The following is a 23321-nucleotide window of genomic DNA, read 5'->3' on the forward strand; positions in this document are numbered from 1 at the left end:
TCGTGTTCTTCCATGTGTTCACAAGCTTTTGTTGATGGATGTGATGATGTTGAAAACAATGAATGTGAACATGTGAACTTTGTGTCTAATGCTAATGGTTGTCAAACGTTTGATGGACCTAAGAATTTTGGCAATAGGAATTCTCACCCTCAAGGTGGTTTCGATAGTTATAACAATGAAGGCTATAGGAACCAAGGAAACCAAGGTTTCCGAGGGAACTATAACAACCAAGGTTATAGTAATCAAAACTCAAGCTGTTTAGGGTAATTACCCCAAAAACTTGGCCCAATCTCATAGCGACACGTGGCCCAATAAGAAGGCGACACATGTCCCTATGAGAGGGCAACACGTGTCCTCCTGATAGGGTGACACGTGTCAGCTACCCTAAGCATATATTGGAACATCAGCAAGAGAAAAGGCCTTTATTACATCAGGCCCAAATCCCGAGAAAAACCCTTCAAAGCCGCAAAACGGCGCCCCCCTATGACACGTGGCGGTCTCTGATTGCGCAGCCAATCATGTCACGGAATTCTAGGGTACAAACCCTAGAGGGGCACATGTTCCCACCCCTATAAATACCCCAATCATTTATGATGGGAGGGGTGGATTGTGACATAACATTAAAAGAGCACTAAAAGAGATCCAACTTCTCTCTACTTTCTCTCTCTAGCTTTTTCGATTATCGACCTCTAACTTGATCGTCGAAGGCGAATATTCCAATAAAGGAATATTCGTTGTTTTGCAGGTGTCCGCGTCTCGTTGCCGGAAGAGCGTGACCAGTATCCAAGGAGTTCACAAAATACCCCGAAACACAAGCCATGGGTATGGAAATCAAGGTCAATCTCAAGGCTTTGGTAACCATTACCATAATGGTGGCAATAGTCAAGGCCGAGGGAATTGGAACAATAACCAAAGTCGGGGAAATTTTCAAAACATCAACCAAAGGGGACCCCCTCCCGGTTTTGCTCCAAAGCCCCAAGCCAATGGTGAAAATTCTTATTCCCAACCATCATCATTTAAGTCAAATTTGGAAGAGTTGATTGATAATCAAACCAAAATCATTAACACCTATATGGCGGTGAGTGGCAAGAAATTTAATGAGATGATGACTCATAACAAAATGCTTGAGACACAAATAACCCAACTTACAAACACTCTTAAGGATTATACTAGTCCTTCCTCTTTGCCTTCTCAAGGAGTGGAACCCAAGAAACCCGTGTATTCCGTCACCACTAGGAGTGGGAGAGTTCTTAATGAGGGTGTTTCTAGGTCCATTGAGGAGGATGAGGAGAGAAGTGTTTTGAGAGAGGAAGATGAGAAGGGTGTGTCCAAAAGTGTTAGTTGTGAGGAGGAGCAAGAGAAAAAGAAGGATGATGAGAAAGAGCGTGAGGAAGTGAGAATACCCGATCTAACATATCCACAAAAGTTCTTGAGGCACAAAATGGATGAGCAATTTGGTAAGTTTCTTGAGATGCTCAAGGAAGTTCATTTTTCTATTCCCTTCACCGATGCTATCCCCCAAATGCCTAGGTACTCTAAGTTCCTCAAGGAGATTCTAGATGGGAAGAGAGAGTGCAATGAGGTTGACTCGGTTGAAGTTGGAAAGTGCTTTAGTGCCCTAATTCATAAGGAGTTGCCCAAAAAGATAGAAGATCCGGGGAATTTCTCTGTTCCATGCAAAATCAAAGAAATGATGTTTGAAAATGCTCTTTGCGATCTTGGTGCTAGTGTAAGTATCATGCCTTATTCGGTTTTCAAGAAACTCAAGCCAGGTGAGCTTCTTCCATCCAATATAACCCTTCAATTGGCTGATCGATCTATTAAGTTTCCTAAGGGGAGAGTTGAGGATGTTCCTCTCAAGATAGGAGAGTTCACTATTCCCATTGATTTTATTGTGCTAGAAATTGAGGAAGATGAACATATTCCTATCATTCTAGGAAGACCTTTCTTAGCCACTTCGGGAGCTTTGATAGATGTGAAAGGAGGCCGCATTACCTTGAGAGTTGGTAAGAAGGAGGAAAGCTTTAAGTTGAAACCAATGCATGAGTCTTTGTCTCTTGTGCAAGGAATTATGTGTGCTAATTCCCCTCGTTCTATTGATAATGTGTGTATGATTGACTCTTCAACTAACGATGTTCTTGAGAATTTTGATGATGTTCTTTCAAGTTTTGATAGCATGAAGGTTAGTGAAGAGAAAATGATGATTCCCAAGCTTGTAGACGAGGAGGAAGTTGAGATTCCTATTTCGTTTGAGCTCTTTACTCAAGATGAAGGGGATGTTTCTATGATTATGGATGTTGAGCATCCATCTACATTGAGCAACAAGCCAAAGAAGAAGGCTCGTGATCCTAAGAAGTTGAGAAAGATAAAGAAGTTAAGAAAAGAAAAATTCGCAATTGAGAAGTCTTTGAAGGAAGTTTCGCCAAGCAACAATGAAAGGTTGCTAAAGATTGAAGAGGATTTTGCTCTTTTCGCTACCTTGAAGAAGGTGGTGTTCTTTGACCCTCCGTGATTTGGAGGAAGGGTCGAGCTTAGGACCTTAAGCAAGCGCTTCCCGAGAGGAAACCCGAAGTTTCTAACTTTTCTTTTTTATTTTGAATTTTTCTTATTTTTCCCTCTTTTATTTCCTTTTCTTTTCTTTTACTTTTCTACTTGATTGGATTTGTAGGATGTATTTTCGGGATTGGATTTCACCAAGTGAGCATGAAGAATGAGAAGGTGTTTTGCGGTATTTGACATGATTATGTTCGATTTTATCGAAATTTGAGTTAAAAGGGGAAAAAATTTTAGTGAAGTAAGTTAGGGATTTTATGTTTTAAAGTTGAAGGAAGTTTGTGCTTGGTGGGTTCTTATGGTGGGTTCAAGAATTTCTAGCTTTAAACTCACTAAAATTAGATTTTGCTACTGCCTATGTTGGTGTTTATCACCATCATAATTCATGTACCCACCATAGAACGCATTAAGAACTTAGAAAATTAAAAAAAAAAAAGAGAAGAAGAGGTGGCTTCCAGGTGCGGGCGCGCACGCACCCAGTGCGGCTGCGCATCATGCTGGTGCGGGCGCACTAGCCCAGCTGTAGCCCCCTTTCTCCTTTTCCTTTCCTTCCTTCTTTCTTTTCCTCATTTCCCCTTACTTCCTTTTACTTGCATCGACCCCCATCACCCTCATCCCCCATAACCACCCTCAAACACTACTAAAATTCGGCCGTTTTGCGATCGTTTTTCTACGACCGTCATGGAAACGGTCGCAAAATATGATATTTGTGACCGTTTTTTACACGGTCGCAAATTTGCGACCGTTTTTGGGTTATAAAATGGTCGCAAAGGTATTTAAATATATTTTAAAAATAAAATACATATAAAAAATAATTCAAAATTAAATTAATTTGGTTGCGACCGTTAGTAGTGGTCGCAAAATGTGACAATGCGCAAAATTACGACCGCTAATGCCGGTCGCAAAAGTGTTTTTTATTTATTTTAAAAAAAAAGGTATAAAAGAGCTCCACTCTTAACCCTAATCTATTGATAGCCGCTCAACCTCACAATCTCACGTTCCTCCTCTTTCTTCTCTCTCATTTCTCTTTCTACTTTTTCCTTTCTCACAATCTCAAGTTCCTCCTCCTTCTCTTTCTTTCCTCCTTCTCTTTCCTTACTCCTTCCTCTTTCATCCATCTCACGACACTCCTTTTTTCTCTCTTTTTTTTTCCTTCATTCTTTTCAGATCTTGAGTTTTGGTGTTATGGAAAAGGGTTTATCTTCAACAAACAAGTTATGGAAAAGGTTTTATCTTCAACAAACAACTTATGGGTTTCATGCTCAAATTCGCCCATAAAAATTCCAGATCTGGAGTTTTGATAGTCGAATTTGACCATGTAAACCCAAAGAGGAAGAAATATTGGGAAAGGTATGTTGGTTTTTCTGAAATTTTTGTTTGTTTTTGTTTATTTTCTATTTTGTGGTTTTGTTTCGTTTTTAATCGATTTTTGTAATTTTTGTTGTAGTTTGTATTCGAATTTCTTTGATTTGGGTTTGATTCTGATTTTTTGTTAATTTTGTTCGAATTTTCATGAATTTTGTACATATATTATTCGAATTTCTTTGATTTGGGTTTGATTATATTTTTTGTTAATTTTGTTCGATTTTCATGAATTTTGTTCATATATTGTTCGAATTTCGTTGATATTTTGTTTGATTTTCAATTTCATTCATGTTCGAATTTTGTTGATTTTGAGTTTGATTTTAGTTTTCGTATACTTTGTAAATTTTTTCATATTTTGTTGATTTTTTTTCGTTAATTTTGTTTGCTTATCATTAAATTTTTGGAGTTTGATAATTCTGTGGCGTTTGGTGGTGGTGGAGTTAGTTTGGGTGGGTGGGAATGGTGGTGGGGCTGTGTGAAAAGTACAGGCATGGGGCTATTTTTTTTTGTTTTTTTAATACATTTAGCGACCGCCTAAAGCCGTCGCTAAATTCAATATTTGCGACCGGCAGATACGGCAGTCACAATTCTGAACATTTGCGACCGTTTTTTATTTGGTCGTTGAAAATAATAAAAACGGTCGCAATAAATCTGCGACCGCTTACCGGTCGCAATAAATCTGCGACCGCTTACCGGTCGCAAAAATCATTTTTGCGACTAAGTGAATAACGACTTACCTATTACGACCGTCAACGGTCGCAATTCGTTTTAGCGATCGTTTTTGCTATTATCTGCGACCGTCTCTGATGGTCGCAATTTGGCCGAATTTTAGTAGTGAAACCCTCCTCTTCATCATCAATTTTCATCAATTTTCCACAAATCTTCACTCCAAATTCATCAAAATCATCTACATTTTCATCTAAATCATCAAAAACATACTCTTTCACCAAATTAAACCCTTAATCTCTCTCCTCCATGTTTGGGAAAAATTTGGGGTTTTTGAATTTGCTTGAAATTGGTGGCTCAAATTGGTTCAATCTTGCTTCATATATGGTATAATCATCTTCTCTAGCTTCAATTTGTTTAATTATATCATATATATGCATGTCTTGAATTTTTCATGAGCATGAATAGTAGTAGTATGGGTTTTGTTGATTTTGATGATTGATTTTGATTTTAGGATGATTATTTGAGTTGTTTGTTGCTTGATTTCACCTTACATTGTGTTGTTTGTTAATTTTGTAGCAATTTTGAGCAATTTGGTTGAATATTGTGGAATTTGAAATTTGGTAGTGTTGGTAGTAAGGAGAAATTGTTGTTTTTGGTGGTGTTCTTGAATATTGGGTTGAATGTGGAGAATTTCTTGATTGTTTAGTGTTGTGTGGTTATTTGGATTGAATTTCAGTATTGGTGGAAGTTGTATTTCTTGGATTGGTGAATCTTGTGGATTGGTGTTGGTATTCTTGTGATTGTTTTTGGTGATCAAAGCTTGCTTCAACATGTCAAACCTAATCAAAAAGTTTACCAAGAAACGAAAAAACCAACATTTCCATCGAAGAGCCTACCCCTAGCACTTCTACCTCACAAAAACGACCACCCACTCCACTTCCAAAAAGAAAAATCCTCGATCCAAAACAAAAGACCCGCTACCACAAACTAAAAGACCAACGATCCCTTAAACCCACAAGGCATTATTTCCAGCATGACATGACAAAGTTGGGAATTGACGAAGATGTAAGGGAGTTGTTGTTGAATCTAAGAATGGGTTCCTTCATTGCCGACGCCTACCGCACCTACCAGGAGCCTACATTGGAATTTATGGCTACGGTTGAACTTGTGCCCGTAGAAGGGCAATATAGGGTGCAATTCCAGATTTTCAACGAATTCTTTGACCACTCCTTGGAAGAATTCAATGTTGCTCTAGACTTTGATCCACATGGGGACATTTTGGATCTAGAGCCCTACATCTTGCCGGAGTATGATCAAGATCAATGGTGGGAAGATATCTCCGGGTTTGGTGAGTTCATCACCAAAGATGCCAAGATTAGTAGTGTGTACCAACCTTGTCTTCGGGTGGTACACCATCTTTTGGGATATGCGGTGTTCCCTAAGCAAGATTTGGGGAAAATGAGCAAGCTAGAGCTCAAGATTCTTTTGTTGGCCACACATGGAGATTATCGTGGCCGGTTGAACTAGGGATATGTCTTCGCCACATATTGTGTTGCCTTGAGAAACCGGAGCACCAGGGAGATACTATGTGAGGGTATGGTCACTAGGCTTTTCACGCACCTCAACCTTGATCACTATTTGCCTTATTGCAAGGCGGTTGGAGATGCCTCCTCTTGATACCTCGACATGAGACAATTGGGGCAAGTTCAGTTTATCTCCAAACAATATGAAGAGGGGAGGTATGAGTGGCTACGGGACAACAAGCATTGGTGCTTTCTTCCCAACCCTTCCTTGACTTCTCTCCACCGGATTGACACCGCCAATGCGGGCATGTTCCCAAGAGCTACCGACGACCCTATTTTGACTCTGACGAGGAGGAGGAAGAAGAAGAAGAAGAAGAAGAACAAAATCAACAACAACAACATCAACTTCAACAACAAAAACAACAAGTTCCACAACAACAGCAACAACAAGGGCAACAATCTTCCTTTGCTAATGCCGATTTGGGGGCACTTAGCAACCAAATGAGCGGATTGCAAATCCGCTTGGAGGGGATGTACGACCAAGACTTCGAGGCCATCTACATCCAAATGAGAGGTATATCCGAGATGCAACAAGGTATGTTTATACAACAACAACAATTGTATGATGCGGAAGTTAACCGCGGGAACATTGTTCCCCCGGTTAACTATCCTTACTTTCCGCCCCAACAAGGTCCTCTACCTTCGTATGTGCATCCGTATAGGCAAGGGCCTCTAGAGCCCGATTCCGAGCGTCGATCCTACCCGGACGAGCAAGGTAACTATGATTACCGTGCTCCTGGTGGGTGTGACTATAGGGGTGATCCTAACTACCCCTATGTACACCCTAACCATCCACTCGAGCTTGCTTTTCCCGAGAACTTCACTCCTCTTGCCCCTTGGCAACAAGATAACTTCAAGGGGCATTATGGGTGGCCTGAGGGTTCACCGGAGGTTGGGCTCCACATTCACCCCCAACCTTCAATGACCACATGGGCAACAATGACCCCAATTGGGCTAGGCCGAGTGGTAGTGGTGGTGGTGATCATTAGTTCCCTCGCTTTTTGTGCTTTTTGCCTCCATCCCTTATGTTTTATGTACTTGTTTTATATTGTTGGGATGTTGAGATGTTCATTATTTAGCTTGGGGGAACTTCTTTTATGACTCGGTTGCCAATACTTGTTGTTGTTGCATGCCTTGTTTGCTTGTATGATTTTTATTGCCTCTTGTTTGATTGGTTTTCTTTTCTTGGTCTCTTGTCCTCTTGTTGCTTGATTGCTAGCCCTGTGTGCTTGATTTGCCGTTGTTGTGATGCTTTGATTATGATGATGTTGTTGTGCTCTCACTCCCTTGAATCCAAATCCCTAAAATCCAAAACCCTTTGATCCAAATCCCATGAATCCAAATCTTGTAGTTTAGTTTCTTTAGTTAGATATTTGTTTAGTTGTTTTCTTAGTTTTTCTTTCCTTTATTTCTTTTATTCTTAGTTAGTTTAGTTCTAACTTTACTTAGTTGTTTATAGTCTTTGTTAGCTTAGTTTACTTTTATTTTGCAGCTTCTTTCTTTTGTTTTGAAGTTACTAACCATTTTCTTTGTTTATAGCTTCTTTTATTTTTTTTTCTTTTCTCACATGGCTTTTTGATGATGCTTATGATCTTGGAATGCAATGAAGGTGGTTCTTTCTATCTCTTTTGTTTATTATGCTAAGCATGGATAGCCCGGTGAGATCTTTCTAATTTTTCTTTTTATTTTCTTTGGTTGCATAGATTAGGATTAGTTTAGGGAAGTTGAATGGTTCAAGGATGATTGCTTGTTAACACGTAACGTGTTTGGGATCGATGACAATGTTGACTTGTTTGTCGATTGGGATATATGTGTTTAAATTGCTTTCTAGTTCTTTTCTCATTTTTCACCTTTTCCTTTTAATCTATGACTTTCCTTTTCTTTTCTTTTCTTTTCTTTTTCTTTTTCTTTTTCTTTTTCTTTCCTTTTTTTTTTCTTTTTTTTATTTTTCCTTTGTTCTTATTTTGGTTTGTGGTTTGATTTTGAGGGTTATTTTTCCTTTTTGTTTTCCTTATGAGTTGGACTTTGTACATTGGACTTTGTCTTTTGCATAACTTTCTTCCTAGGTTGTAAAGGTATGCACGGTTTGAGACTATGTTTGGTTGACTCTAGGGTAGGTGTATGCTAGGGTAGTTGGTTTGAACTAGGAGGATCATGAAGCCGGATTCTACTTGTTTGTGGCATGCTTGGTAGTTGCTCCCTATAGTCGATTTGGCACAACAAGTGAGTTTTTGCTACATCCGTGTGAGGTTCATCGTTTTTCAAGCCTTCAACCTATTTTGTATGAGTGGCGTGGATCCTTGACTTTGGAAACCTAATCTATAAAGCTTGATGTATATTTCTTAAACCTGAGATCGAGCTATCTAGGGAGGACAAAGGCACCTTTTTCGGGGTGGTATTTTTTTCTATTTTTAGGATAGTTTGCTTCATATTTGTTTTTGGGTTTACATTTGCCTTCTTGCAACCATTTGAGCCTATTTCCTTCTTTTTCAAGCCACACTTTAGATCTTTGGCCTTTTGTTTCATTTTCTTTCTTTTCTCATTTTTGTGAAGCAATTGATCATTCTTGAAGAGTTGTGGTGATATAGTTGAGATATATGGTTCCATTGATGCAAGATTGTGATTTTGATCTACTTTGTGAATAATGGCAAATGTATATGAGTAAAAGCCGTCCTACATTATAAAAGGCATGGAAAAATAAGTGCAATATTGAAAGTGCCGTCCGAATTCAGAAAAAGGCAAGGACAAAACATGTTAAATATTAAAAAAAAAACCATAAAAATTGAAAAAGTGAAAATTCAAAAATATTTTGATGTATTCTTTTCTCCTTCTACGCATTGAGGACAATGCTTCATTTAAGCTTGGGGGAGAAGCGTTTACGCTTTTTGTATATATTTCTTGTGAGTATAGCTTTGAATAAGCTAGGGGGTGTTGTTTTTGTTTGGTGACTTCTTGATCGTGTTGTTAAGGATTGATCACCCTTTTGCTTCACTTTTTAGGAAAACCGCCAAATTTTAAATTTTAGCCTACCTTCACCCTTTATGCCTTACGTTACCACCTTGGGGAAGGACCTTTCGACCTAGAAAGTTGAGTCATTATTCGGGGGAGGGAATCATGGGTCATTGCCTAAGGAAAGGGGATGCATAGTCAAGATTGTCGAGTAGCCTAAATAAATCTCTTTTTCCGGTTCCTTCGAGGAATCACTGGGATGCTCACTAAGGGGAGATTTGAGACTAGTGGGGAGAACGCGGTAAGATCGTTAGGGATGAACGTGGATTGTGATGTCTAGTTCCTATGCCTAGCATACCCTATGTTTCAATCAACCTTAGATATTTTGAAAAGTGCATACCATGACTACTTGAGAAAGATTTTCATTCATTTACGTTGTTGTCTCTTTGTAAGTCCATTTTGCAAAGTTTTTGTTTCTTTTTTTCCTTTTCTTTTCTTTTTATGGTTTTGCCTCTTTAATGTTGGTGGAGAGTTGTGGGTAAACTTTTAGGATACCCTTACGAGACTTCACTCGTCCTCATAAGCGACTTTGGGGTTTAAAGGGCTTGTTGTAGCTAAAAACAACCGTGATTCCTACGACAGTGAGTCTTAGTGTATATTCCCGTCTTGAGTTTTTCTTTTTCTTTTTGAATAAGTTTTTCATCCTTATTCTTTCTTGCTTTGTTTTGCTCGAGGACGAGCAAAAGTTTAGCTTGGGGGAATTTGATGAGTGTCATTTATGGCACTCATTTGATCTCTTTTAGGATGATTTTCATTCTATTTTATAGCTCTTTTCCTTAGTTTTTCTTAATTTTGTTCTTTATTTCGTTAGTTTGTGCTTTTCGTAGTTAGTTTCCTTGTTTTGTGCATTTCTTTGTTTATTTGTTCTTTTTCCCTTTTATTTGTTTGTTTTCGTTTGTTTTTAGGTTATGATCGTGTTTCCAAAGATTCCCGAGCCTTCCTCTTACATTTATCATCAAATTGGATGCCTCATGTTCGCCTTTTGGAGCTTCAAGTTTAAAGGAACGCAAGGAGCAAGTCAAGAGATCGGTGCACGTATGCGGTGGGGGCATCATCTTTGCCACAAACCCACCAAAATATCCATTTCAAGAATGCCTACCTTAGTGTTCGTCATCATCACCAAGACGAGCGCATGAGGTTGAGCTAGGACGAAGAAGGGGAGATGAGTGCTGCTGCCAGGTGCGGGCGCGCACGAGCAGGGTGCGGCCGCGCACCTGGTTGGTGCGACCGCACCTGCCTGGGTCCCTATTTCCGTACCCTTTTTCGTGCGCCCGCACCTCCTGGGGCCTCTTTTTGGACAATCTAACCAACTCTTCTTTTGTATATATCCTATATATAGTATTTTCTTCTATTTTTAGAGAGAGAATCAATTGAGAAATAATTTGAGAACTTTTGAGATCATATTTTAGAGAGAGAAACTCTAGGTTTTTAGAGAGAGAAATTCATGGTTAATTGTTGATGATTCAAGATTTCTTCATTTCCATTTGAACTTTGATCAAGTATTGTAGCGATTACTCTTCTTTGATTCAATCTATAGTTTGATTTTAGTTGATGTCATTTGTTTTCATATGCTTGGTTAATTGTTTTAATTTGATTGATATTTGATTGATTTTTGTATTGATTTTAGATTGCTTAATATGATTATGATAAGTGTGTTGATTAGTTTTGTAATCTTAATTACCATGATTAGTGAGTAGATTACTTGCTAGGGCAATGGTGAAGCATGTATGAGTAATGGATTAGTGCTAATTGGGGATAATTGATGGAGTTGATAGTGTGATTAAATTTGGTTGATGATCATGTGCATGTGTGTGATTGATTGAAGATTGGCCAACTTTGATTGTGGCACTAGATTGCATTGTAAGTTCACATTTATATGGACCATTGATTTGTGGCTTGCATTTACACGATTGAGGTGTCTTGTGTTGTTTCCTAGCTAGAGTTTATCGTAGTTGACGCTAGTTAGATCTCTAGGAGAATAGCTTGATATGCTCTATTGGTTGCATGATTGATCTTCCCTTACATAGTTTGACTTAGCCAGTTAGACCTCCCAATTAGTCAATTCCATTATGAATGCATGTGGATCCTAGCCCTAGTGCTTATTACATTTGATTTCTTAAAGTTTATTTGCCGCGTTTGTCCTAGTTTAGAATTCACAACCCTACTTATAGACTTCGGAATAGCTTGACTATAGACGATAGATAATAGCCCACCATTCCTTTGGGTTCAATCCTTGACTTACCATATACTAGTATAGGGTTGGTTAAGTGTTTATAAATTTTGTTTGACCTTGGGAAGGGGTTGGCCCCAACGACCTAGCTTCGACCCTCGTCACTAGAAGAGGAACCTGTAGTCCATATCCTGAGTGGATTGATAGGATGTATCCATTCCCAAGAGGATTCAAAGTTCCTGAATTTTCCCCTCTTTTTTCTAGAGATAATATTATATCTGCTGACACTTGGTTGGATTCAATTGCTAGTGTAGAGAGGCGGCATATAACGAATTTCTTAAGCTTAGATAGTTTTCCAGTTCTCATACTAGTACTGTACTATCTTGGATCACTCACTTACCACCTAATTCAATTCAAAGTTAGCAAGATATGCAAACTTTTTTTCTTCGCCATTTCACTAGAGTTGAGGCAGAGGTCACTATAGGTGATTTGTCCAAGATAGTGCAGGAAAAAGGGGAATTTGTAGAAGATTACATTCACAAATTTAAGAATTCTAAGATTAGATGTCACTTATATATACTCGAATAAGAGTTTGTGCCTATTGTCCAAAAGGGTTTATCCTTTCCTTTTTGGAAAAAGTTCAAAGGACAATACTTCCTTGATTTCGTTGCATTGTCTAGCGCTATGAAGGCTTAATAAAGGTGATTAGAAGAAGAATCTAGGTCTAAACATAAGAATTATGGTAGCATGACTGAAGAATGTGATCAGGAAGATGATATGTATGAAGCAGCGATAGCTGAGTTTACACAGGGTCCTTAGTTTAAGTGTCCACCTCTAACTACTAGAAGTTTACTTATAAGAAAGATTTAAATTTTGATCAAAAGAGGAAATATACCATTGACTTGAAATCTTTGATTGGCTTTTAAGTCATAAAAAGATTAAGTTATCAGGGAGACATAAGACTAGAAGTCCTAATAAGGTTAAGGAAAGAATTATGGTAAATGCCATGATGCTTTTACTCATAAAACTAGCGATTGCATAATATTTAGAAATAAGATTCAAGATGAAATAGATAAAAAGCACATAAATTTCCCTCTTGTAGGGTCTAAAGTCTATGAAATGAATTGTTTTATGGTAAGTGCTAACATGGATTTTATGTAGGATAACATACAAAAACTGAAAGAAAATATAGTTGCAGTCAGATTGTATAAAAGGTTGGCCAAAGAAGGAGTAATTGTGTTACCACAATGCTAGGATGATGACTATGAAGACATGATGATATGCAGATGGAACTTTAGTTTTGTTTTTGCTACCAATATAATGAGTGTTTGGCTTTCAAGGGGTTTTTGAACAAGAAGATTAAAATAAATGCAGTATGAATTAAATTGCCAGGAATTCAAATTTTGATGAATTTGAAAGTGTAAAGTCCTTGGTTTAAAAGGGCCTTAGGCAACGAGACAATGAGTTCCCTAATAACACGCCATCCCCTTACTATATGCTCTGGTCATATTGACACTATATGGTCTGGGTTTGAACCAAATCACTAGTGGGTGAAGCCTATTACAGGTAGAAATGGCTCAGGTCAAAACCAGAGCATAAAGTGACTTAAGGCTCTAGTTCAAACTTTGAACAAGAGCATAAAACCTCTTTATGACCTGGTTCAGGGCTAAAAAACCGGAGCATTAAGTGGTTATGTGCCCAGTGTTTTTGCCTAAATCGGAGCATATAGTGTTCCAAATTAATATATTTTTTTTTCCCAAAACAATGTTAAGATTGAAACATAAACAAAAGTACCAATACTATTCCTATTTGATAAACAGAATAGTTGCATTGTATAGATCAAACAAATAAAAATAGTAACTAATCTCAAATTTACAATTCCTATCTACAAAATTATTTTCCTACTACCAACAAAAATATTCATATATATTATCCAACATTCACTAAATGCATTACTACCTGATATGTACGTCACATAATCTTTGCTATAAAATATCTTATTTTCCATAAATAACCGTATTAAATAACCAAATCATATACTCGATATGTATGCAATCCTTTTTTGTATAATGTTAAGTTGTCTTAAGCACCATTTAGACCAAACATTCTAGCATCTAACATACTATTAACGCCGCTTTTTGTAATTAGAGATTTATATTTTTTGGAACACTTTTCAAAATATATAATACCTCCGTTTTTATTTAGTTGACACGTTTTGACTTTAGCACTATTCACACACCTCCCTTTGACCGTGTTTTGTGCTTTATACGTAATGAAAAATATAGTCATGTGGGATCTTGTTAGATTCGTCATGTTATACACTTTCAAAATATCAACTTTTCATAATTTTTGCTTATCGATAATTACAAATATTAATGATTGAATAAGTGCATTGGCAAACGTGACTAAAGAAACGTGTCAACTAAAAAGAAACGGAGGAAGTATTTCTATAATGATTAGTAATTATTAAATAAAAAGATGTTAACATTGTCTTAATAATGATCAGTAACTATCAAACAACATAAAATATTATGATCATACATATATGATAGCGTTATGAGAAAGAGAATTATATTCCATGAATTAATAATATTAATAAATATTATAATAGGCTTACAAAGATTTATATGAAAATCGTACATATAGTAAAAAATTACAAAAAATATGTCAAATAAAGATTAATAATATGATATCTTAACATACTAAAGATAATAAGATATGATATTAACAATGATACCAAGAAACATATGATATCTTTTTTGATATTTTTATCTTTATATACTAAATATAACAAGATATGATATTATTAACAATGATATCAAGATGTGCATGATATCTTTTTTGATATCTTAATATACTAAAGATAACAAGATATGGTATCAATAAAACAGCGTTATGAGAAAGAGAATTATATTTAATTTCATGAATTAATAATAGTAATAAAATATTTTAATAGGCTCACAAATATTTATATGAAAATCGTAAGGATACTAAAGGATTGTAAAGGAAAAAAAATAAAATAAACAAATCAAGATAAATAACATGACATCTTAATATACCAAAGATGACAAAGTATGATATCAACACTGATACCAAGAAATATATGAGATCTTTATTTTTTGATATCTTTATATACTAAAGATAAAAAGATGTGATAACAACGATAATACCAAGAAGTATATGGTATTCTTTTTGATATCTTAATTTACTAAAGATAACAAGATATGATATCAACAATGATACCAAGAAATATATGATATGATTTTTGATATCTTAATATGTTAAAGATAATAAGATATGACATCAACAATGATACCAAGGAATATATAGTATATGATATTTTTTTTGATATCTTAATATACTAAAGATATTATATCAACAATGATACCAAGAAATATATTATATCTCTAATATTAATATATATAGGACACACATGAATAAAAAAATCATACTCATTTGTTTGTAAACATAAACCTTCTAAAAACCAGCCTCCAAAACTTCACCATAGTACTTAAAATGACTATCCAAATTGAGAACGTTAAGCACCTTCAAGTAGTAGTGGTAATAGTTCCACTACCAGCTCAAGGCCATCTAAACCAACTCCTCCACCTCTCCAACCTTATAACCTCCTATGGAATCCCAGTCCATTATGCTGGTTCCACCTCACACAATCGACAAGCAAAGCTCCGACTCCATGGGTGGAACTCGGAAACCTTAACAAAAATTCATTTCAACGATTTCGAACTCCCTCCTTTTGACTCACCTCCTCCAAAAATCGATGACCCTTTCCCACATCACGTGCAACCCCTTTTGGAGGCTGTGATGCATCTTCGACAACCCATGTTTCAACTTATGGAACAACTCTCAATGAAGTATAACAGAGTTGTAATCATTTATGACAATACGATGAGCTATATTGTCCAAGATATTAAGCTCATTCCTAATGGTGAAGCGTATGCCTTCCTTCCCATTTGTGCTTTTACCTATTTTGCTATGCTGTGGGAAAGCATGCCCGAGGAAGCTAAACCCTTTCAGGTAGATCCAAATTATATTCCGGATTGTATTCCTTCTGAAGAGGGTTGCACTCCTAAAAAGATGTTAGAATTTCTTGAGAATTTCAATAAATCATCGGGGTTCGAAGTAGGGTGGCTCTACAACAGCTCAAGAGTAATAGACGGAAAATATGTCGAATTGTTGGGGAAGATGATATCCTCAAAAAAGGGCAATGATGTTAAGAATTTTGCATTAGGACCATTAAATCCAGTTAATATTCAAAGCACTAGCAAAAATAGACATCAATCCCTTGAATGGCTAGATGAACAAGAGAAGGATTCAGTTTTATACGTGTCTTTTGGGACGATGACATCACTGACAAATGATCAAATTGAAGAGTTGGCATTGGGGTTGGAAAGATGTGGTGAGAAATTTGTTTGGGTGCTTCGACAGGCAGATCCAAATGATGTTTTTGCAGAAGCACAAAAAGTGAAAATGCTTCAACTTCCTGATAATTTTGAGCAAAGAGTGAAAGATAGAGGTATAGTAGTAAAAGATTGGGCGCCTCAGCTTGAAATATTGGCTCATCCATCAGTAGGAGGGTTCATGAGTCATTGTGGTTGAAAATCATGTATAGAAAGTATTACTATGGGTGTGCCAATCGCAGCGTGCCCTATGCATTCTGATCAACCAAAGAACGCGTTTTATATTAGTAATGTGCTCAAAATTGGTGTAATAGTGCGAGATTGGGAGCTCCGTGGAGAGATTGTAAAGTCAATTACAATTGAGCATGCTGTAAATAGAACTGTTCAACGGGCCGGACCCGGGCTGGACAGGGCCTTAGTTAAATGGGCCGGGCTGGGCTAGGGTCAAGGCTGATTTGAAATGGGCCGGTTTGGGTCTTGGATTATTGGGCCAGGGCTTTTAATGGGCCCTCTGTCCATTGAACAGCTCTAGTGACATGTAACTTGAGAAAGTGAAAATTAGTTTATAGTGACCCCAAAGAAATGTACAAAGTCAGCAGTGGAAATTCCTCGGTATAATCTTGCAAGTTTTGATAATCATAGGGAAATTCAAGAATAAATTGAGATCTTACAAAAACTAGATTGTTGAATTAACACGATGAATGTTCATAATTGAAAGAGCCAAAGAGGAGAGAGAAAGTATCTTTAAAGAGTTTGGGCAACCGATTGAAGACGATAATCGGCAATGGTTAAGCGACGGCAGTAAAAATTAACTTAGGAAGAGGGGGAAATTTGGAGAATATTTTTAGGGTTTATAATTTGGGGGAAATTTTCTTGCATTTTCAGATGAAGTGAAGTCACGTACAAGGTACAAAGGAGGAAATTTCTTTGGAAATTTGTTTTTGATTTTAATACTAGTAATTATAGACCCTATAAGAGTAAAAAAAAAATAGACCCTATAAGAGTCCAGCCAAAAAATTATAAACCCTATAAGAGCCCAGCCCAGCCCTGCAAGGATCCATGGTTAGCTGACCCTATAAGGACCCGGCCTGTTTAATTATTGGACGGGCCTGGCCCGCTTATAATTGGGCTGGGTCAGGGCTTTTGATGGACCCTCTGTCCATTGAACAGCTCTAGCTGTAAAGACATTAATGGCATCACAAGAAGGAAAGGAAATGAAGAATAGGGCTAAAGAATTGGGTGAAGCTGTGAGAGGAACAATTACTAAATGTGGTGTTTCTAGTTTAGAAAGGGATGCTTTTATAGCTCATATCACTAGATAAAATATTGTTATTTAATCAAATTTGATTCATTTTGTATGATAACATTTGAATAATTGTCGAGTTTGCATTATGGTTAGCAGTTTCGAGTACAAAGTAACCATAAATGCTTCTACTAGTACATCTAGTTGTTAAAAAGATTTTCGCTTGATTTCATGAATTCCAAATCTTAATTAATCAATTTTAGAGTTGAAAAATAAAATGTCACTTTTATTTGTAAGGTTGGTTGATTTCAAATCGGGGTAATATCAATTTAAATTATAAATTACTTACTGTATTTTAAAAATTACTTATATATAATCATTAAAGTGTGCGTGCATGAGTTCATCTTGATTTATTCTAATACTAACTACCCATATGTTTGTTTTTTTTCATTTATTAAGATGACTTTTAAATAAGACCGTCCTGGAGTATAGATTACAATTTGGATCAGATTTAGGACCTAAATTGGACTTGACTGAAGGAATTGTTATGTTTGATTTTGTATAATATATGATGCTCATATTTAGAATTTTTGTGTTTGTAGATGATTTATTTTTTATTATTACTAGTTGTAACGCGCGCGGTTCCCCAAGTTATATCGGTATTGCTTTGAAGATGATAGGTTGGAAAGTTTGTTTTTGTTGGGGCAGTGAAGATACTATGTGTACTATGGCTTTTACTTGTGGTGTGTATCATATACATAGAAGGTAAGAAACAAAGTTGTAAAAAAAGTTCAAACAAATGAGGTAATTATGATAATTATTTGGAAGGTTGTTGGAGAGAATTGTATAGCAATCTTGAAAATGTAGGTGACTTGAACTTGGATGATACTAATTATGCAGAAGCTAGTTTGTTTGGTGCTTTGATATTTTAGCTTAAGTAAATGGTTGGAATTTATGAAAATCTTGGACTATTTATAATGCAGTAGAGTTATGTGCATGTTGAGCTTTGAAGCTTAATGATTTTGTAAACAAAGCAGTTAACCACCTCTTTTGTCAAAACACGTATAAAGTTTACAAAGAAAATCTTATATAAGAAGGTTTAAAAATTTAAAGCATTAGCTTCCTAGAGCATAAACCTGGTATATGAAGGATGGTACATCAGTACATTTTTATTGAAAGGGTGAAAGACGGATTGAGAAAGTGTGAGGTGGAAACTTATTCCAAATTTGCTAATTCAGGATCACAATGAGGATTTCTGTCATCACAAATTGGAAAAGGTATCAGCAAAAATTGTTAGGCATAGGTTAATAATGGTTGGTTAGCTGAGTTGATTTCATATCATTAACTCCTTGAGAGCCAAAATAGAATTCGTTTCATATTAGAAGGTAACAAAAACAAAATAGAAAATTCAGGTATGTAAACTTGACAAACTGAGGCTTCACCAACAATATTCTCTTAACTAATGCTGTTAGTTGCAATTTGTAGAGATGCAATTGTATACATTTCTATATTCACCAAAAATAAACCAGTTTGAATCTTATTTTGGACAATGGTGAGACTCATGGGGGATATGGTGTTGGGATATTTTAACCTTAGAGTCATAAGGATAATTTTCTTGGTTTATAGTTGTAGACACCCAAATATGTCTCCCAAAAAACCAAACCTAGTGATGAATACCTCTCACGTCATTTGATTATCAAACGAAGTGAAAGTGTGAAAAGTAATGTAGTTGTTTTTATTAAAATTTCTTCTTTCTGTTTTTGAAAATGTACTCTATTTATGAAAATAGCCGGTCCAATTTTAGTTTGGTCCATGGTATGGGTCCAGTAATAGAGTAGCTAGATGGGGCTTGAAAAGAACTTTCCAGCGATATATTATAAGCCCAATTCCGATGAATAATGAGGAAGTTATGGCTACAATTGGTCCTGGCATAGCTAAAACAAGTGAGGCCCAAAACGTGCGGCCCAAATAAAAATGAACACTTAGTTAAAAAAATATGAACATGAAAAACGAAATGAACATTTAATAACAAAAAATGAACACGTAAAAAAAAAGAACATTTAATACTAAAAAGTTTACATGTTATAAGGAAATGATCATTTATTAAAAATGAATCTGATTATCATATAATCATAAATTTGCTAAACCACAACCATAAAAATGAACATTTAGTTAGAAAAATGAACACATAAAAAAAAAAAGAATATTCAGTAATTAAAAATGAACACGTAAAAAAATGAATATTCAGTAATAAAAAGTGAACATGTAAAAAAAATAAAAAATAAATAAATAAATGAACATTTAGTATATTAGAAATGAACCTTTTGAAGGAGTTATGTCTTCGTCGTGTGCAATTACTAGATATATAATTGGATCAAATTATGGAGATAATTAAGTCCGGACATTTGGGTCGTCGTTTTGCCATAGCTAGAGGTACTTACGATCTTTGGACTAGTAAAATAGGCCAAAGCCCAATTGGACGGATCCTATAAGGTCACACAAAGGGGCTAGATCGAGCATTAGAGGAAGAAGCCCATCATGGGCCTCATCACTCTAGGTGGCCGGCCATATGGGGCTTTGAGAGGCTATCGGGCTTCGTGCCCTAGTCTAATTATAATAAGATTATAAATAGACTAGGTGCCTAGGTTTGCAAAAAAGAAGTTTACTGATCATTTTAGATCAAACCCTAATTAGCAAACACGAAACCAACCCCCTCTCATACTCCATCTCTCACGTCACTCTCCTCCTCCCGGCGCACGGTGGTGTCTCGTGGTGGTGGTGGTTCGTGCGGTGGTTGGTTGTCCGAAAAGGTGGTGATCGTGGTTTTCCTCAATCACTCGACCAATCTAGTATTGGTGGACGGCTCGTTCGAATCTCGTGGACTAAGTAGAGGAGCAACACTTGGGGCTCTATTCTCTCCCTGATTTGCCTGTCGAATAGCTTCGTGGAATTCACGCTTCAAAGGTATGATTATGTGTCTTGTGTGTTATGCATGTGATCCTTGGATTAGGTACTTTATTGAATATGATTCATATATGTTATTTCCGCTGCGTAGTACCTATAAACTCCTACAGTGGTATCAGTTAGCCTCTTGCATTAACGCGCTAGATCATAATAATACGATTATTTGATGTCCACGTTAATTTTATAATCAATTAAGAGGGAGAAATTAATTTAATTATGGTTCGATTATTACGTTTAATGTGATTAAACTTTTGGAATCGATTAATTGTGATTTAATTATGCTCATATAGCCATAAAGAGGACCGAATTATGCCCTAGTATGTTCGAAAATTTCGAAACCCCTAACCCTAATTTCGAAAATTCCAAGCCCTAAAATATGATTTTTATGCTTGATTTTGTTTTAATTCGAATTGTTTTATGTTTCATAATTTTAATTGGATTGATTTATGCATAAAAATGTTTTATGTATGATCATAGATTTAATTTTAAATGTTAGAATTAAATTGGGATTAATTTTATGATGAACCCTAATTTTAAAGTTGAATGTGATTTAATTTTAATCTTATGGACTAATTAATTTAATAAGGATAAATGTTATTTTAATTAAATTGAAAACTATAAAAAAAAAATTTCTTTTAAGGTCTGCAACCGCGGCTGGGTGGCGCAGCCACGGCGGCTGCCGACCAGGTGGCGGTCCAAGAGGGAGGGGAGGGAGGGCGGTGGTCCATGGTGGCTGTGGGCAGCAGCGTGCGACCGTTGCACGGCTGCTGCCGCGGCTGCCAGCTCGGGGATGCTGCTGCCTTGCGCGGCAGTGGCTGCTGCAAGGCTGCCAGCCACCGTGGCTAGCCTCGGCTGGCCACGCACGGTGGCCTGCAGCCCCAGCAGTAGCAGCTGCCACGCTGCTGCTCTTGCGGCAGTGGCTGCTGTCACGGCAGCCAGCCACCGTGGCTAGCTTCGGCTAGCCAACTACGGTGGCCGGCGTTGGTGGTTGCGGTATTTTCTCAAAAAAAAAAAAAATTTATTTCTGTTATAAAAAAAATTATTCCAGGATAATTACGAATTATTTTGGGATAAAATCGGTTTTATTTTGGATAAGTTGAAATATTTTCAAAATATGATCTTTTATTTTAAAAGATAAAATTGGTTTTATTTGGATAAGATCTTTTATTTTAGGATAAAATCAAATATTCAAAAGTTGTTATATTTGATATTATCCATATTTAGTTTGTTATTTTAGTAATTATCCTAAATTAAAGTGGTTAATTATGGATAAGATTGATTAGGATATTCTGAGCATATTCTAAAAGGATAATAATTGATTTAAATAATTAGATTAGGATGTAATTGATTTTAAAATTATTTGATTGGCTAGTAATTAGGATAGAATCTCCTAAATTAGTTAGGATAATCATGGAAGATTAAATATGATTTATCTTTCTAGATTAAAATATGATTTGATTTTATCTCATGACTAAATTAAATATATGATATTTTATGAACCGTCATGCATAATATATGATATTATCTAATTATGATTAAAATATAAGATATTTTAGGAAATGCGTTGACTTTATTATGAACATTCGATGTTGTAGTTTAGACAAGCATGTTGAGTGATTTATTATATGGCACTTTTCTAATATATGATATTATGTTGCTATATATAGACTAGTATGGCCCATAGATTCTTAAATACGATCTGCGTATTGTGATGTATTTTTGTAATCTAAATACGGTCTGCGTACCGTTGAGTATTTTTTATAACTTTTGTTTAATGTAAATAGAATAGTTATTTAAATGGTGTTAGCCCAAAAGAAGCCCATGAAGTGTAGGCCCAAAGGAGCAAGGTGGATGAAGATCCATGATGATTCAAGTGGGAGAATTTTCATTTTTAGTTTTCTTAGGACTAAGGGGCCATACTACGTCATGTTTATTTTATTGCATTAGTAGATTATGCATGTTTAGGTTTATTTATGTTGTTTGATGATGCGCTAGAGTTCACTAAATAATCATAACATAATGAATCTAGATCCCAGTAATATTGATGCAGCTTTTCCAATTGAAAACCCGACGAAAACCTTGATCGTTTATGATGGGTCGGCCTCAGCAGAGCGTCATAATATATCTTGGGGAAGTGGGGGTAGATCACGTTCTACACTTTTAATTGGTTAGATTCAACAAGGTTACCTAAAGATCAGTTTAGAACCTTGAAGCTAAGGGTAATAATTAAACATGTGATGGTTAATTATTCAACCAAGAATTACAAGAGTTGTAATCAGTAAAGAGTTTACTCACCTTGAAAATGTAATGGTTGATGGCAGGGCCTCAGTCCGGTTAATTATTGCACAAATAAAGGATCTTGGAATCATTTTATTCAATAGGGATCATTTAAAATTGAATAAATGCTTTAAAGTTACCAAATGAATGTTTTATGGTACTTTAATCTTATTAAACATAATTATTAAACTTTGCCTTATTTTGACATAAATGGGTAGCCGTAATAACAATGACAGCAACATTTACAACTTGCGACCATTCCTTGAGAAGGATAGGTTGACAGGGGAAAACTTTTCCAACTGGGAAAGAATGCTAAGGCTTGTTCTGAAATCTGAAGGTAAGGAGGATGTCATTGATAACCCATTACCAGGACCTCTGTCAGAAAATCCAACTGCGGCAGAGATCAAGAAGCATAAGGAAGCTCATGATAGAGCTATTCCTATCACTTGCTTAATGATTGCTACCATGGAACCTAGTCTTCAAAAACGTTTTGAGGACCAGGATGCCTACTCAATCATGGAAGAGCTCAAAGTTTTGTTTAAGAAACAAGCTAGAGTTGAAAGGTATGAGCTTCATCGTGAGATTATGGATTGTAGAATGGAGAAGGGTGCCACAGTTCATGATCATGTTTTCAAAATGATCGACCTAATTCAAAGTATGGAGAAACTGGGGTACCCAATAAGTGATGATTTGGCAACAGACATCATTCTCCACTCACTTCCAGAGAGTTTCAACCAGTTTATCATGAACTTTAACATGACTGCGAATGCAAAGACTATGAATCAATTGCATGCAATGCTGGTTAGTGTTGAGAAACAAATCCCTAAGGAACCTAAGAAGGAAGTTCTTATGATTCAAAAGGGAAAGGGGTTCAAGAAGAAGGGGCAAAAGGCTAGTGCCAAGAGCAAGGGCAAACAAGTTGCCAAGGCTCCTGAAAAGCCTAAGGCGAATCCAAAACCCAAGGTTGCAAGTGAGAGTGAATGCTTTTACTGCAAGAAGAAAGGGCATTGGAAACGCAATTGCTAGAAATACCTTGATTTCCTCAAGAAGAAGAATGGAGCATCAACCTC

At 36.3% G+C, this 23321-nt stretch overlaps 1 pseudogene; it reads left to right on the plus strand.

Annotated features, from left to right (window-relative positions):
* Window positions 1–14865: 14865 nt before the first annotated feature.
* Window positions 14866–17089, plus strand: LOC145607039 (zeatin O-glucosyltransferase-like; annotated as a pseudogene).
* The last annotated feature ends 6232 nt before the right edge of the window (window positions 17090–23321 follow it).

Source organism: Chenopodium album, chromosome 23 (genome assembly GCF_948465745.1).
Source record: "Chenopodium album chromosome 23, dcCheAlbu1.1, whole genome shotgun sequence".
Lineage (NCBI taxonomy): Eukaryota > Viridiplantae > Streptophyta > Magnoliopsida > Caryophyllales > Amaranthaceae > Chenopodium > Chenopodium album.